The following is a 415-nucleotide window of genomic DNA, read 5'->3' as shown; positions in this document are numbered from 1 at the left end:
AAAAAAAAAACAAAAAAAAACAAAGAGAAAAGAAGCAGCCAAGTACATAAACTGGGGTTGGGAATATAGCTCAAGGGCTGACTTGCCTAGCCCCAGACTTCTTAAACTTTTCCAATTTGCCACTTCTGTTGGTTGTCGAAATATTTACTCAGCTCCAGCTATATATGTAGATCAAAACAAGAATACAAAGAAAACACTCACTGATAATAAATCCTAAAGAAGTCACTGTAGCTGGATATGGTGTGTCACACCTGTAATCCCAGAACTTTGGGCATAGAGTCAGGAGGGTTGGAAGTTCAAAGTCTTCCTCAGCTACATAGTAAGATGCAGGCCATTGCAGACCTCTATCAGAACTGCCTCAAGGAAGAAAGAAAGAAAGAAAGAAAGAAAGAAAGAAAGAAAGAAAGAAAGAAAG

The sequence above is a fragment of the Mastomys coucha genome, unplaced genomic scaffold, assembly GCF_008632895.1.
Source record: "Mastomys coucha isolate ucsf_1 unplaced genomic scaffold, UCSF_Mcou_1 pScaffold18, whole genome shotgun sequence".
In the NCBI taxonomy this organism is placed as follows: domain Eukaryota; kingdom Metazoa; phylum Chordata; class Mammalia; order Rodentia; family Muridae; genus Mastomys; species Mastomys coucha.
Note: the sequence above shows the minus strand (reverse complement) of the source record.